The sequence below is a fragment of the Ochotona princeps genome, chromosome 9 (assembly GCF_030435755.1).
Source record: "Ochotona princeps isolate mOchPri1 chromosome 9, mOchPri1.hap1, whole genome shotgun sequence".
Lineage (NCBI taxonomy): Eukaryota > Metazoa > Chordata > Mammalia > Lagomorpha > Ochotonidae > Ochotona > Ochotona princeps.
In genome coordinates, this window is record NC_080840.1 from 6,489,409 (window position 1) to 6,505,117 (window position 15,709).

A 15,709-nucleotide genomic window follows, 5' to 3' on the forward strand; every position below is an offset into this window, starting at 1 on the left:
GTCCTTAGGACCCAGCATGGACCCTGCCTGCAAAAGACCATCTGCTCCAGGAACTAGAAATGCCCATTGAGTACCTCCTCCATCTAGCATCAGGCTGCAGGGCTTTCCCAGGTACCACCTCGCATCTCCATGGCAACCAAGAGCCTGCTTTGCTGGTTCCTCCACTGAGGACTCTGTGAAGGAAGGCTGTCAGGGCTAGGCTTGGACTCTGCTCGTGGGGAAGGAAGTGGGCACCTGTCGTCCTAGGGTCAGCCTCACCACCTCCAGGCACCCGCAGGTCTCCCCAACCCTCAGTGGGTGAAGGCTCCAGGTCTCACCTCCTGTGTCCACTTTCTCACCCACCCCAGGCTTCAGTGTGTTCATGCCCTTTGTTGGCACATGCATCCTGCAAATGAAGGCATTGCTTTGCGCTCTTGTCCAGTTCCAGCCACCAGTCTCCACCTTGCCTCTCCCATGGGCGCCCAGTGTACTCAGCAGGGTCCCTCGACTTGGGCATCGCTGGGGGCCTGAGCCAGTGACTACACACGAAGCCCTTGTGTAGTGCCCAAGGAGCCCAGTGGAGAGCAGGTGAGATGGCTGTAGTTGCTGAAGGTCACCCGGTCAGTCACAGCGCCATGTCCACCTGCCCTCAAGGCCCAGGTGTGTCCAGAGCATCTGGAGACTACCCTGCTGGGGGAGGGCATCATTGTGCCTTGGCAGTGCCACCTTCTCATATAGGTGGCTAGATCTGGTAATCAGGGAGCCGGAATGGTCAAACAGGTAATCCTCCTACCTCTACCCAGCAGAGGGGATGGAGGCCTGGCCTTGACAGTGAGTGAGAGACAGGTTGTACAAGGTTGGCATGTGAGCGACTGGCTGGACCAGGTCCCATGGCTTCAGGATGGCATGTGGGAGGCTCAAGGGATGTCAGCTAAGATAGGGACTTGATCCCACAGCCACACACCCTCTCGACACACAGACACCTCCATGGCAGCTTCAGATCCCTGGGTCTAGGGGAGTTGGCTGGTTCTCGCCCCTAAGAGAGCCCTGAGAAAGGATCATATTCATTCTGCAAGTCAGGCTTCCTGGGCTCAGAGTGCTAGGACAGCCTTTGGAGGGGGCTCTGCTCTGTCACTCTGTAACACTTTGCATGCAGGCAAACCAGCCACAGCCACGGGAAGACAGGGCCACATGTCACCAGAGCAGCTCGGGTTCCACGGAACACAGGACACAGAGCCATCAGTAAGGGACCCTTTGGGTGACGTCAAAGCAGATTCTAAGCATTTCCTTTGATCTCAGCACAGCAAAACCCAGCCAGGAGCAGCTGAGAAAACTGGGCTCTGGCAGATAAAGTGTGAGCCTGAGAACCACCCAGAGACTCGAGGCTGGGAAGCCAGCTCTGGGGCTGACGTCTGCTCTCTTGCTCCAGACTGACTGCTCAGCAAGTGGACAGCCTGGTACAAATGGGTAATCGATGCACTTATAACTGGAGGGGCCCCTTCAAGTTCAGGGTCTGAACTTCATAAAGATCCCCTCAGGTTCAGGGTCTGCCAGTAGACAGCATCTGCCAGGTGAATTGCTTCAAGAATGATCAGCTCAGGGCTGGTATTATGGCTTAGTAAGTTAAGCCACTGGCCGCAGCACAGGCATTCCACATGGGTGCTGGTTCAAGTCCCGGCTGCTCCACTTCCAGTCCAGACCCCTGCTAACTCGCCTGGGAAAGCAACAGATGACCCAAGGCCTTGGTTCTCTGCACCCATGTGGGAGACCTGGAAGAAGTTCTGGATCCCTGGCTTCAGCCTAGCCCAGCCCTAGCACTGAGGTCATTTAGGAGAGTGAACCAACAGAGAGGTCTTTATCTATATCTCCTTTCTCTGTCAAGTCTGCCTTTCAAATAAATATAAAGTATCCCCCCCCCCCCGCCAAAAAAAAAGAGACGGAGACTGAGCAGCCTGACCCTCACTCAGGGGGGCGGGGGAAGTTAGGAGTGCTTTGCCGTTAGTCACCCAGAATCCCCAGAGCCTTGAAGTTCTACAAGTTCCCATTGGACTCCTACACAAACAGGCCATGCATGTCTTTTTCTCTGTGAAAATAGAAAGAGCAAATGGGGATGGGAAGAAGATATGGAGAAAGAGTGGAAGGGAAAGAGGAGAGAAGGATAAGAGGGAGGGAGGAAGAGGAGAAAGGAAAGGAAGGGAGGGGGTGTGCAGGAGAACCGAGAGGGGGATTTAGGGAGTTGTTTCCTGGCCGCTCGGGTTGTGTCGAGAGCCTCTGTCCCAGGATGGTCTACTTGTTGGGTGCCGGAATCCAGCTCCAGCTGAGTTCCGAACTTGACAGGGGTGTGTGGATGAGGTGCAAAGAGGAACGAAACGGACCACTACAAATCCAGGATCATAATAGACAATGCGAGGAAACTGTCCCCTTTACTTATACAGAAGCAATCACAAGCCCTGGCACAGACTTTTGACGTCATGGTCAAATGGGTGTATCCAAGAATAATTCTGCCATTTGTTTCACCTAAAAACAATAGAAGTTCCTACTACAGTTCTTACCCTACAACTCAATCTTGTATCACAAAGAAAAGCAGTACCTAAAGATCAAGGAAAGAATGAAACCCTAAATATAGGTCCGTTGATTAGCATAAGGTCAATGGGGACAGCCAAGACAGTATGAACAACAGAAGGCCCTTTTGCAAGACATTATTATTGACATCAACCACCAAGTTCAAATTGAGTAAAAAGCCAACTCCACAGTAGCAAACAATGTCTGAATGGATTAGAATTCTTCCGCAGGGTGGTCCAGTGTCCATGCAAAGGAAGATGGAGCTGCATTCAGGTGGTTGTAGAGACATCCTCTGGGCCTGCCATGCAGCGGGAAATTCCTTGTGGCCCTGCCTGCAATGGAACAATCCTCTTCACACTCTCGTGTCCTCTACATCCACTGCACGGATCCCAGCAGTTGGGGTCCTGAAACCCCAACCTCCAAGAGAGAAGTCCGTGGCCTGGCCTCCAGGGAATGGGCGATTTGGGGTCTTCAGTGGAGACTGCATCACAGTTAAACAAACAAGATGAAGAGGAAGAGGCAGGATGGCGTGGACCCCAACGGATCAGGCTGGGATGGGGTGAGTGGGGCAGGGAGCTCAAGGCAGGTGCAGGCAGCTGGAGGCAACAGAGTGAGGCAGAGAAGTGGGTCAGCACAGTCATGAGGGACAGCCAGAACATAGTCAAAGGCAGAGAAGGACCTCGTTACTGCCTCCCCTCCCTCTCACTGAGCACAGGGAGCCCTGGAGGTAGGCAGAGTCTGCGTTAATGAGTCCTGTTCATGGATGTGCAAGTCAAAGTCAGGGAGGTTTCCAGAAGGTTCCTGGAGGAGCTGTATCGCCAGGTCCTGCTGGGACCGGGTGTCTTCACTGTGAGATCCATAGCCATGGTCAGGGAGTCAAAAGTGCTCTTGGCTGAGTTTGACAGGAGGTGGCTGGGGAGCCTTCTAGAAGCCCCAATGGGAGCAGGGGTGCAGGTGGCATAGTCCCAGCAGGTTATCAGAAGGGCAGGCTCAGCAGCAGGAAGCCTGGAAGAGAAGCGCTGAAGCCAGCCATTGTCCGCTGACCTGTACAGGTTCTATTGAAATCAGAGCCCACGGAATTGTTCCCAAAATAGAGCTGTGACTTCACAGCATGTCCTGGAAATCAGACTTCCTCTTACTCAAACGCTACTTCCCTTTACCCGCTGAACTTTCCACATAAAGATGGAAAAAGCCTGGGCTCAGCCAACCCCAGGGGCTATGGTGCCGAGGGTGGGGGCTTCTGTCCTGCCTCCCAGCACGTAGGCACAGCTGCAGCTGGAGGGCTGCTGGGGGGCCGCCTGCCCTGCTGAGGCCTGGGCTGCATGCCTCCAGGGCCCACCACACCCTGGTCCATGCCCCACACCTGTCCCTCTGACTGGGGCTGCACAGGATGGTCCCAGGTCCTCTAGGAAGGGGTGGCTTTGGGGCCATCCAGAAGTAGCCACCCTCTGCTGTCCAGCCTCGCTCCTTTTCAGACCCCATGAGGTAATCAGAAGGCCCAGGAAGACCACCTCCCCTCCAGCCCAATGCCCCAGCTTAGCACAACTATAGGTTGGCACTCTGTCACCCTGGTACAGAGGAAGCTCCCGGTTGGAGCAAGCGCATTATTGTGTCCTCAGGGTCTGGTACTGAACGGGTGCTCAACAAGGACTGGCTACACGAGAAGGGATATCGCTTTTTAAAAAGAGTACATATTTATATTTTATTTGAAAGTCAGAGTGACAGAGAGAAAGGGAGAGATTCACTTCTCAAATGGCCACAATGGCCAAGACTGGGCCAGGCTGCAGCCAAGAGCCAGAAACCCTATGCAGATCTCGCGCGTTGGTGGCAGGGGCCCAGGGACTTGGGCTGCACTCCGCTGCTTTCCCAGGTGCAGGAAGCTGGATCGGAAGTGGAGCAGCCAGGCCTCGAACCAGCACTTTGACATTGAACGCCAGCATTGTGAATGCAGCAGTTTAAACCTCTGCACCACAGCACCGGCCACAGGCATCACTTTGTGAATGGTTGTTGGCTGGTGGATGGTTAAGGGCAGAGCTGCTGTGGGATAACGGGCAGGGCCCTCATTGTTCCTAACCTGCCAGAGAGCCATCCAAATGCCCAATGCTTGTTTAACTTCCAGTTCTCCTCTCTCAGGCAAGGGGCGTGTGGGTGGCAGGCTCCAGTGGGAGCAGGAGGTCTTTCCTCTCTGACCCTAAAAGATGCTCTGAGCCCAGACACACCCTTAGGTGGGAAGGAGGGGGCCTTCCCAAGGCCAAACGCCCAGGTCAGTGATATTTTGGGAGAGTCCACCTGGAGTGGGGAAGAAGGACAGGGGCTAGCACTCAGTATTCTAAGCTCTGGCTTCTGGATGTGTCCACAGTCATCGTTGCTGCCTGCAAACCTTTCAGAGCGTTGGGATCAGAGCCCCCAGCTCTGCACTGTGGGAAGTGGGGCGCAGTGACCTACCCGAGCCTCACAACAAGGGAGGCCCAAACTCCCTTGAGGTTTCCACTCTGGGAGAAGGACTCAGCGTGTCAGCCAGGGAGCTAAGAATGGGCATCAGGCCTGTTTTGGAGGGATCAGACTGAGCACTAGGGAGAGCAGGTTTGCCAGTGTGGGAGCCGTCCAAGGAAGGGGGCAGAGGAGCTGCCAGGTATGGGCACGGGAGGAGGGCAGGGCTGGCATCCGAGGCGCTGGCAGCATCTTTCCTCCTGGTTGCTGCTCCTGTCCTCCCACTGTGTGTGTGCTGAGGTCAGCCAAGCACTGGGAATAATCCCAAGTTCCTAGCAGACCCAGGATGCTCGCCTCTCCGGTTCTGGGTCTCACTGTGGCCCACGTCCCCCCACTCTCCCATTCCATGTGTGCTCTCCCCACAGCTTTGTCCCAGCTGTTCCCTGCCTGTAGCGTCCCTCCCTGCACTCCCCACAAGACCAGATCCTCCCAGGTTTGAACAGGGCTGTCCATCAGTGCCACCCCAGCCCACCAGAGCTGGTCCCTCTGTCCTGCCTCCACCCTGGGGCAAAGTACTGCCACATCGGCCAGTCAGCATTGGAACTTGCCTTTTGACTGCAGTTTAAGCACCTAACTATTACATTCCATTGTCTTGTGTCATATTTGGGTGTCAATATGAGGTTCTGAATGTTGGAAGGAAGTGAAGAATGGATTTAGAAAGAGAGAATGAGAAGCTGTGATGTTAGCCAAACTACATGGACACAGAGCAAGATGGCACTCCTGCTGGACAAAATGCTCTACCATGAATCAACACTGCCCTGTGTCCTCCCTCCTACCTGCCCACAGGGCTGAAGCGCCCCCTGTTAGTGTAGCAGCAATGTGATCCTGCCATAGCCTTCTGTGGGCTTTGGAGCAAATTTGTGTTCCTTCTCTGATCCACCATGTCGTCACATGGAAAGACTTTGGAGGAGATACCACAGGCATCATGTGGGCTCAGGAAATGGCTAACAGTGTCTTTTTGACACAATGATGACATTTACAGCAGGAACACTGCACCCGTGGCCCGCTCTGCCCATGTCTTAGAGCACTTGTGGCTTCTGCAAATGATGCTTGCCAGTGGCCCCTGGCTGGGTTCAGTCACCTGCTGAATCTCAGGGTGGGCTGGAGGGAAGTAACTGCACTGCTCCCCTCCCTTGGCCAGGCTTCTGTGCAGCGGCTGCATCCACTCGCTGATCCCAGGCCCTTCTGCTGGGCTCCAGCCCTGTGTGGCAGCCCCGGGAAGGCAGCTTCTGGCTGTCCCAAGCCCCAAGCTCTCTAAGTCCCCCGTGGACAGAGTTCCCAGAAATGACAAGTAAAAACACGGGCCTCCCAGGTAAAGTTGCCCTTTAGGGCTGTGAGGAGTCAGTCTTGAGTATAATCTTTCCCCAATGTTGCATGGGGCATGCAGGTAAAATTCATGCTTGTACACAGAGATACATTGTTTGTCTTCCATACCAATTTCTCTGGCATACATGTATTTGGTCTGGCAGCTCGGAGGGCCTCTCGGCTCTTGCAGGCCCTTTGTATCTATTCCCCGTGTTAAGTTTCCTCTGTTCAATTTCTGGGTAGCAGCTCTTAGGCAGCCAGGTCCTGCTTGGTAGATACGGGCAGAGTCATGGGATCCTGACAGTACACGCCCTTTCTCCAGTCCGTCACTGACCTTGCCACTGCCCAGGAGGTCAAGGGGTCAATTGGAGGCCCAAGGAACGGGTAGAAGGCAACACCTCGTCTTCAGGAAGTGAGGGGCTGCACTTTGGCTCAGTGGCAGTGGGGGTGACCCAGTTGCTGTTTCCCTCTATAGCACAGGAAAATACCCCAAAGCCTGCCTGCATGGAAAAACCACGTCACTGCGTCCACACACGGAGCAGGTCAGCAGAGCAGGGCTGGTGCCTTCCTGCTCCACCTCGCCCAGCAGCTCAGCTGGGAAGACTTGTCTGGCGGTATCTTCTTTCATACCTAGGTGCCTCAGCTGGGGCTCACAGACGGCTGGAGCTCCTGTCGTGGACTTTTGATGTGTCAGTCCAGGTTTTCTAAAAGCAGATGTACTTTAACGGCACAACATGGCCAGATGGCTCGTCACGAAGCACAAGGGTTATCTCTTACAGTCCTGAACACTGACTCTTTCATGGTCAAAAGACTCACATCCAGTGAGGGCCTCCTGGCTGGGTCATCCATGGAAGAAGGTAGACCGGCAAGAGAGCAGCCCTGTGATCACAATGCAAACCCTCTTAAAGGTCCCACCTGTCAGCAATGCAGCCATGACAGTGGAGTTCCCTACACATGAACCTGAACCCCGGGGGGACACTCTCAAAGCATGAAGCCCTGGACAAAACGTAAGCTCCTTGCCTCAGATCCACCCCGGAGCCCTTCTTCCTCTGCACTCTGCAGGGGTAGTTACAGCCCTGCCCCATGCCAAGGGAGAGGGTAGAGATGCCCCATCTTGATGGGAGGGTAGCAAAAGCACATGAGTGGCAAGAGACATGGCCACAAACACCTTTGGACAGGAAGATCCCACTGGCACAAGGCAGGGGCAGGATGGGTGGGGGAGGAGACCAGCAAAGGAGCGCAGGCTGGGAGCACCACGTGCAGGGAAGCAGAAGGGGAGGATCTTAGGGGCAGGGAGTTTTGTAGATGGTTCAGGACTGGATCGTGGGGTTGTGAGTGTTGCCGTGGGATTAACACCCATCTCTGTCTTTCTTGGGCTTATCAGGTGTTCTGAACACAAGGAAGACTTGGGTTACTCTGTATGTGTGTGTGTGTGTGTGAGAGAGAGAGAGAGAGAGAGAGAGAGAGAGAGGAGGGAGGAGGGGAAGCAGAGTTGCCTATTTGACTTATAACAAGGATAAGGATGGCCTGAAAGCCCTCCAATCCGTGACTTCGGCAGACAGGAAAGCAGGACCCCAGGGCTCTGAGCCAACCCCTGCTTCCCCAAGCCCAGGAAGAGCTGGGACTTCCAGAAAGCATGCAAAACAAGTTTGCCAATTGTACGGCCCTGTTTCTTCAGTGATCACACAAGCATGGGTGTGCAGCTAGTATGTTCCAGAGGGTGTGATGGGGATACAGGGAGCTAACTCTGCTCTCCTAGTGCTTGCATGTTGTGGGAAAGGCAGGATGTGCCACAAAGGCAGGTGCCCAACATTGGCACAATCTCCAAGGCTCAGCACAGCAGAAATGTCCCTATGCATCATGGACTATGAATGAGCAACATCACCCCCAGCCATAAACCCCTGGCCAAGACCAGATCTGCATGCAAACAGTCTGGGTTTGGGGTCCAGCCAGGCACCAAGGAGGAGAGGAGAAAGAATGGAGCCAGTGCTGGAAAGGAAATACAGAAGGCTTAGAGTCAGGGCATTCCTGGGGAAATTGTTTGATCTGGGGTCTGGAGGTTCAGATGATCGGGCCTCCATTTGCAGTTCCCTAGAGGACTGTCCAGGGCAGACAGAAAAGCAAGGTCCCTACGGTGGGTGTGCAGAGTGGGTTGTGGCCCATGTGGCTGGTGACTCATAAGCTGGGATGCTTTGGGGTGAGATTAGACCAATGAGTAGGAAGCAGGGGCAGCTTCAGCTCTTAGTGGGAAGTGCCGTGAAGACCCCCAGAGGACTTGGGTCCAGGGAGGGTTGAGGCCGAAGCTCCAAGACCCCAGGCTGGCTTCCAGGGAATAAGAGGTGATTATCAGCTTTGGAGTTGTGCAGTTCCCATGGCAATCCACCCTTTCGACAGCCCTGGGGTGCAGGTGGGTCTGTGGAGAACAAAGGGTCAGATGATGCAGTGTCCAAGTTCATTCATGACCTTGGACTGGCCTAGTCTGGCTTCTGACCCAAGGCCTGGCGGAGAGACATGGGGAACAGAAAGCTGTCAGGATGGAAGGTTTGGGGACACTCACAGGGGAGCAGTGGAGAAGCCAAAGCCTGGTGGCCTGAGTGTCTCCCCACCCCAAGGCCCTGATGAGCACCTGTCACCCTGACCCAGCATCTCCAGTACCCGAGGGGGCCTGCACCTGTGGGTCATCAGGAGGCTTGGTGGCCACTGGGACAGAGCTCAGACCCACCGTGGTCTCATGATGATGTCCAGGGTCTGATCCCCCAACCTGGAAATGTGCTCCCTGGTACAGGTGCAGTGAAACCAAGGGACTCAAGAGGGGAGATACCCAAGGCGGTCTGACTGGGCCCAGATTAAAGACCACATCCTGGTAAACACAAAGGTGGGAGGGCGAGGGTCAGATGCGGAGACGGGAAGCTGGGGGCCTAGGTGGCCGTTGATGCTGGGAGAGGCACTCCCCTGGAGCCTCCAGGAGGAAGGCAGCTCTACCTTGGTTTTGACCCATGAAGATTCATTGTGGGCTTCTGGCCTTTAGGGCTGTAGGGAAACAGATCCATGCTGTTCTGTGCATGCTTAGTTTGTGTTCTGTGCTGCAGCAGCCCCCGACTCCAGAATAGTCCAGTACTTTCTTAGTCATCGCTAGCTATGTCTCTTTTCCTTTTGGTGTTTCATCTACAAAAGTTATTCACAAAAATGTGAAAGCCCAGAAAGCTTTTGGGCTAGTCTTGGGGGACACTTGAGAATGTCATGGTTCCCAACCCAGCTTGAGGGGCAGAATCGCAGGAAGTAGCTGAGCCCTGGACCCAGTGGGAGGGAAGAAAGTCAAGCTGCCTCAGGCACTTGGGGAAAGAGTTCAGAGGACCATTTCGCCAAGCAGCAGCAGATGCCCCGGGGTCCCTAAAAGCTCCAGGAGCCGACACCCAAGCCCAGGTTCCCGTGTGCACAGCTGGGATTCAGGAACCCCAATGAGTGGGGCCCAGCGAGCAAACTCAGCCTTGACCCTTGCCCACCTTGGCGGAGGCCCTGGCGCTAGCTGCTCCAAGGCTGCCCAGCAGCCGGCAGGCCTGGAGGCCGGGCTGTGGTTAATCAGTAAGGCTGTGTTTGCCTGGCTTGGCCCTTGTGTGGGTTTACCACCCCTTGGCCTATTTATGAGGGTTTGCACTATCAGCATTTAACAAAGTGTAATGAGTAACCAGGATCCTGAGGCCTCCACACCTGCCTTCTATAAACAAGCACCTGATGGCCCCAATTTCTCTGAGGACTTTGGGCAGGGACAATTGCAGCCTCCCCCTGCTAAGTCTGGTCCCCAACTGCAGCACCAGAATACCACTCAACGCCTTCGAGCCTGGACCAGAATGCACCCACTCAGTGATGATCCCTGGCTCTATAAGGGTGGGCATCACCAGCCTGAACATCTGAAATTTCAAATCTGAAACTCTGTGAACACTGGGCAGATACCACTGGAGGGTGAAATTACACCCCTGGCCCCACAGGAAAGGCCACGATCAAAACAGGGGCACTAAAAGTACAGTATGGAAGTACCTTTGCCCCAGGGGCAATAATAGACTAAGCCTCCACTTGTGGTCCTGGCATCCCATGTGGGTTCCAATCTGTGCCCCAGCTGCTCTACTTCTGATCCAGCTCCCTACCTATGACCTAGAAAGGCAGTGGAGGATGCCCCAGGTCCTTGGACCCCTGAAACCCTCTGGGAGACCCAGAATCATCTCCTAACTTCTGGCTTACGATTGCAACCAAGTGGGGAATGACCCAGTGAATGGAAAATCCCTCTCTCTGTCTCTCCTTCTTTTTCTGTTGTAATTTTGCCTTTTAAATAAAAATAAATAGTGAAAATAAAATAAAATGCACTATACACTCACACTCTGTGTACCAGTTGTATATGAAATCTAGATGCGTTTCAGGTTTATTCAGGTCCTATTCCCAAGATGATTTATTGTGCATGTGCGATATCTCAAAATCCTCCAAAACTCTGCAACCTGCAATGCTTCCAGTGGTATGGGAATAATCAACCTGCAAAGGGAAGAAAGGCAGGGCAGAGTTTGACAGATGCTGTAGGACCCCTCACCCTCCTTCCATGGACCCCACCACTTTCAGAGACCCAGGGCCTTTAAGAGAGGATAGGCAGGTGAGAGCTGTATTTAAGGTGAGTGTGGCACAGGGCATGCGGTCCAGTGAAGTGGGTTTGGACCCGGTTCCAGGCTGTGTGTAGCATAATGTAAGATGCTAAGGCCTGGGCATCCTGCCATGCGTCCTTGGGCACGTGACCAGCTATGCTAGAGTCTCAGTTTCCACATCTCAAGAATGAAACACAACTCCCAGGATCATGGAGAGGACCCAATGAGATGCTTTATAGAAAGCTGGGTCCTGGTTAGCTGTTCAAGGAGATTCTTCTAGGTCTCACACGTGAGTGCAGGGGCCCAAGAACTTGGGTCATCCTCCAGTGCTTTCCCAGGCCATTAGCATAGAGCTGGATCAGAAATGGAGAAGCTGGAACTCCGACCGGCGCCCATAGGGGATGCCAGCATGGCAGGCAGAGCCTTAACACACTACACCATGGTGCCAACTTTTGTTTTTTGTTTTGTTTTGCTTTTATTCTTATAAATAGCATTTCACTGGTGGCCTTCCTCATGCAGGTGTTTCTTTTGCATCTCTGTTTACCAGTTTGATTCCCTGGAAGCAAAACTAGTGGGTAAGAATGTAAGGAGTTTGGAAAGAGATACACAAAGCTATGTTGACTTCTAGAAAATTTATCCCAATTCAAGAGCAATGGGTATTATTTTAATTTCCTGAACTTGCTTGTAACTAGTGTGTGAACCCTCAGCTGTCAGCAGGGCAGGTGCTTGTCCCTTAATTCCTGAGCTCCTGCTGCCCTTGGTACCCAGAGGACTGAGGCCATGCAGACCTCAGTCAGGTGCTTGCTCTGGAGATGCCCTTGGTCGTCACGCTTGGACAGCCACCTCCTGCACCTGGTGTTCAACCCTCTGGGTGCCCCCCACTGCCCAGCTCTCATGGAACCAGATCACAACTATACCACAGGAATTGCTGGCACAGTCGCTGGGCAGGTTCCAGGAGGACCTGGCACCAGCCAAAGATTTCTGGGAAAAACCACAGCCCACCTGGTTAGTGCCTGAGGCTGACTTGGCACTTGGACACCCAGCTCCCTACCTCAGTGGGAGGCCAGCACTCAGTGGGGGAGTGGGGGAGTGGGAGTGGAAGTTGGGGAGGAAGACCTGGGAAGGAGGCAGGGTGCAGCAGGCAAGCAGGGCTTGCCTCCCAGCTTCTCTGGCTCCAGGCTGAACGTCTGCAACCCCGACTGTGTTCCTCCTTGCTGCTGGGAGAGACGAAGACAGAGGGACTGGACTGAAGAGGGAACTATGCTCATTCTAGGTTCACCTCTGAATTGGCACTGGAACACTCAGTCACTGGGTGCCTGGCCTACAGCGAGCTGCCCTTCTCTGGCAGACTTCTATTCCAGAGAGTAACTGGGGCGGGCTCCGGAGCTGCAGGTCCTGGGTTCCAGTCCCCGCTCAGCACTGACAGTTGACACCTGGCAGCTTCCTGCCTTTTTCTTTTCTGCACGCTAAGAGCCTGACAACAGCACGAGCACATCGAGCATCGTGGGACAGCAACATAACCCACCACTTGGGGCACTGGCAGCCCATTCCTGAGTGCCAGGGATGGAGCCCCGCCCCCACTCCAGATCCAGCTTCCTACTCATTTACCTGGGAAGCAGCAGCTGATGGCTCACGTGTTTGGGTTCCTACCAACCACGTTGGAGAGCTGGATGGAGTTCCTGGCTCTCAGCTTCAGCCTGGCCCAATCCTGGCTCTTGTAGGCACTTGGGGAGTGAACTAGAAGATAGAAAATTTCTCTCTTCTCTCACCCTTTTTCTGCCACTCTTTTTTTTTAAAGATTTATTTTATTATTATTACAAAGTCAGATATACAGTAAGGAGGAGAGACAGAGAAGACCTTCCACCCATGAATTCTCTCCTTCAGCAGCCACAACGGCCAGGGCTGCACCAATCCGAAGTCTGCCTCCTCTGGGTCTCCCATGCGGGTGCAGGGTCCCAAGGCTTTGGGCCGTGCTCCACTGCTTCCCAGGCCACAAGCAGGGAACTGGATGGGAAGCAGGGCTGCCGGAATTAGAACCGGTGCCCATATGGGATCCCGGCACGTTCAAGGTGAGGACTTTAGCCACTAGGTTTCCGGGCCAGGCCCACCACTCTGTCTTTTAAATAAATAATTATTGTGAAATAAAGGGCATAGATGTATAATCTTAGAATTCCAGGAGTCAGGTGTTCTCAGGGCATGTTGCCCCTGGAGGGCCCGTACAGAGTTTCACTTCCTCTTGGTTTCCAGGGTCTAGGAGCTGCCTGAATTCCCCAGCTCCTGGCTCTTCCCACATCTGTAAAATCAGAAATCACCAGGCTTCCTTGGCAGACTCCTCTGCCTCCCTTGCCTTCTTCCAAGCACCCCTACTTCTGGATGACCAGGACACTTCCCTGGGTGAAATCCTTCACTTAGTCATGCCTATAGAGCCATGTTTGCCTAAGTAGATGATGCGAATGAAGACACAGACATCTTGGAGGAACATCATTCTGTCACACACACCAGGGACTCTAGTAGCAGATGTGGGTGGCCTAAGAAGTGGCTAAACCCATTGCACCACAACACTGGTCCCACACAAACACCATTGTACCACAGCACCCATCCCATGTTATCACATTTTAGCACATTTGGGAAGTATCTGTTCTTTGCCAAGTGCAGTCTCTCATTCTGAGCTGGATATAATCTGGATTCTCAAGACATTCATAGGGTGGTTCAGATGACAATTAGACAAACAAAGAGGATGTAATTCTATACACAGACAAAGTTGGGGGACCAGCTCATTGGCTCAAAAGGCTAGCACAATGGCTCTGCCTGCAATTGCCAGGATCCCATATGGACACTAATTCATGTCCCAGTTGCTCCACTTCCCATCCAGCTCCCGCTAATGGCCTGGGAAAATAGTGGAGGGTGACCTAGGTCCTTGGATCCTTATGCCCACATGGGAGACCTGGAAGAGACTCCTGGCTCCTTGCTTCAGATCAGCTCAGTTCTAGCCATTGTTGCCATTTGGAGAGTGAACCAACAGTGGAAAATCTTTTCTCTGCCTCTCCTTCTCTTTGAAAATCTGCCTTTCAGAGCCCAGCATGGTGGCCTAGTGGCTTAAGTCCTTGCCTTGAATGCGCCGGGATCCCATATGGGCGCCGGTTCTAATCCCGGCAGCTCCACTTCCCATCCAGCTCCCTGCTTGTGGCCTGGGAAAGCAGTGGAGGACAGCCCAAAGCCTTGGGACCCTGCACCAGCGTGGGAGACCCAGAAGAGGTTCCTGGTTCCCTGCATCGGATCGGCACAGCACCGGCCATTGCAGTCACTTGGGGAGTGAATGAATGGACGGAAGATCTTCCTCTCTGTTTCTCCTCCTCTCTGTATGTCTGACTTTGTAATAAAATAAATAAATCTTTTTTTTAAAAAAATCTGCCTTTCCAATAAAATAAATATTTTAAAAATTAAAAAAAACTATAGAAAAGGGTTGACAAGAAGAGTAGATGAAGAGCTCTGAGAGAGACCCAAGTTCCAGACAGAAGGGGCAAAAACATGGAGGTGGCAAGGTGGCAAAGCTGGCAAGGTGGCCAAGGTGGCCAAGGTGGCCAAGGCACACGGTCCGTGCCATTCCAACCCAGAGCAGTACACACACACCATGAACTGAAGACGGAGTTTAGCAAAGACAAAACCAGAGCCTGGAGCACATTCTGTGCCACAAATGAAGGATCTGCAGTTTATCTGGTAGGCATGGAGAGAAGGTGAAGGGTTGAATGCACCTGCAGCATGGCTATACCTCTATTTTACAAGGATGGCGTGAAGTGTGGCTTGTAAGGTGGTGCTACACAAGAGGATGGTGGTGCTACGGATAGCAGCGCTGCTGGTAGACAGTACAATACCAACCCTTGAAATATCAGTCCCTTTCTCTAGGCAGACTATATGGTGCAAGAAATTTGACTGTGTTTTTATTTAGAAGTCTTTTTAACAAACCCTGTGAAATAGGCTGGTGGGTTATAATCACCTCTGAAAAAAAGTGAAACCATGTCTTATTAAGGTCAATGAGTCTCCTCAAGGCCAGTAACTAATAGGGGACTGAATGGAAAGTGGAGCTCCCATATTCAAAGTCATAGCCCAGAGGTCGCCTCCCCAGCATGGGACACCAGATTTGGGATTTTTACTTAAGGCATCTATCTTCAGAATGTACACATCAAAATATGCCAAGAGAGATCCACTAGCCAACTCAGACCTCACGTTAGGGGACGTTTGGAGATCACAGTCAGCCCTCACGCTGCTCAGCCCAGGAGTCCCAAGGCAGAGGCGGACTTGAGAAGGCTTGGACTCAGTAGAAACCCATCTGTCTGGCCCTAGAGACCAAGAATTGCCAAACAAATAGAAAGGAAGGAAGGAAGAGAGAAGAAAAGGAGGGAAGGGAGTATCACTTGCTTAGAATTGCATGCATGGAATACATGACATCTCTTCACGTGAGTTGAAGACAGTGTAATTTGGTGAAAAAACGAATTATAGATGCACAATAGATAAGTAAAATTTTCCTGGAAAGCATTGTGGCATCAAGCTAAGAAGGTTCTGCCTTGCAAAACAAACTTCATCAAAGTGAAGAGGCAACTGACAGAATGAGAGAAAATGTTTGCAACCTATGCAGATGATGGAGGGTTAGTACAATCTCTACAGAGCTTCAGAAACTCAACAACAAAACAATTCCGTTAAGAAATGGGTGTTTTTTTACAGGATGGTATTCAAATGCTGAAAAAATGCTC